The sequence below is a fragment of the Mastomys coucha genome, unplaced genomic scaffold (assembly GCF_008632895.1).
Source record: "Mastomys coucha isolate ucsf_1 unplaced genomic scaffold, UCSF_Mcou_1 pScaffold18, whole genome shotgun sequence".
Classification (NCBI taxonomy): domain Eukaryota; kingdom Metazoa; phylum Chordata; class Mammalia; order Rodentia; family Muridae; genus Mastomys; species Mastomys coucha.
Window position 1 is genome coordinate 94,074,676 of NW_022196900.1, and position 1,397 is coordinate 94,076,072.

General features: G+C 44.5%; 1 protein-coding gene across 7 annotated transcripts in view; it reads left to right on the plus strand.

Moving 5' to 3' along the window:
• Usp48 (ubiquitin specific peptidase 48) overlaps nucleotides 1–1,397 on the plus strand; it is a 67,908-nt gene that overhangs the window by 33,687 nt on the left and 32,824 nt on the right. The window lies entirely within an intron of this gene.

The following is a 1,397-nucleotide window of genomic DNA, read 5'->3' on the forward strand; positions in this document are numbered from 1 at the left end:
CCCCCCCCCCCCCCCCCCCGCCACCTTTATTATTTAACAGATTAAGGTCTCATGTAGCCTAGGCTGCTCCTAAAACTCTATAGCTGAGTATGACTTTTACTTTTTTTTTTAAGACTTATTTATTTAGTATATGTGAGTACACTGTAGCTGTCTTCAGACGCACCAGAAGAGGGTGTCAGATCCCATTACAGGTGGTTGTGAGCCACCATGTGATTGCTGGGATCCGAACTCAGGACCTTCCAGAGAGCAGTAGGTGCTCTTCCTGCTGAGCCATCTAGCCAGCCTGACCTTTACCTTTTAACCTTTCTTCTTCCCCACCCCACCCCACCTGGCCATATGCGTTATCCCACTCATTGCCTTTTGGAGGCAGGGTGTTGCATTCACAGTATAGCTTAGGTGAACCTGGAGCAGTTATAAGTGTGCACTGTGCCTGTCTGAGCACATAGCCAAGGCTGACAAGAACTTAGTCTTCCTGCCTCTCCCTCACACATACTGAGATTATAGGTGTGTGCCTCCACGCTTGGCAATCAATGCCTTGATGTAGCTTTAGTATGCTAATACGGTTTCCTGTCTTAACCTGAAAAGCCCTTGAATAACTAGTCTAGTTTCCAGATGTTCAAGATTTCTTCCTTTGATCCATTTTAGGGTCTAGAACTACATAGAGTGACAGTGCAGACAAGCAAGGACAGACAGGTATTGACTATAACAAGACTTCTTGAGCATCAACATGTGTCTCATGTAAGGTTTCTGTTCAAGCCTGATAAGAGTAGGTGGTGAGGATGACAAATGACACATGTGACACTTGTTAGAGTTCATAGGACATGTAAAATTTCAGATTTAGAAAAAGCAGATTTTATTGACTTATTATAATTTCATTCATTCATTCATTCATTTTGAGACAAGGTTTCGTTGTGCCCTGGTTGTCCTGGAACTCTGTTTTATATAAATCAGGCTGGTCTTGGAACTCCTAGGGGAGATCCTCCCGCCTCTGCTTACTGAGTGCTGGTATTAAGGCACATGTCATCATACCCATCCTTTTTCCTTTCCTTTCCATTTATTTATTTATTTATTTATTTATTTATTTTTAACTCAGGGTTTCTGTGTATAGCCCTGAGTGTCCTAGAACTCAACTTTCGGCCAGGTTGGCCTTAACTCCTTTTAAATAAAGATACAGGAGCCGGGCAGTGGTGGCAAACACCTTTAATCCCAGTACTTGGGAGGCAGAGGCAGGTGGATTTCTGAGTTTGAGGCCAGCCTGCTCTACAGAGTGAGTTCCAGGACAGCCAGGGCTACACAGAGAAACCCTGATTCAAAAGACTCAGGACAGGACAGGTCGTGCCCTTAAAGTTCTGATCTTTCTGCGTTCCTTGTCCCCAGTGCTGGGATCACAGGAGACT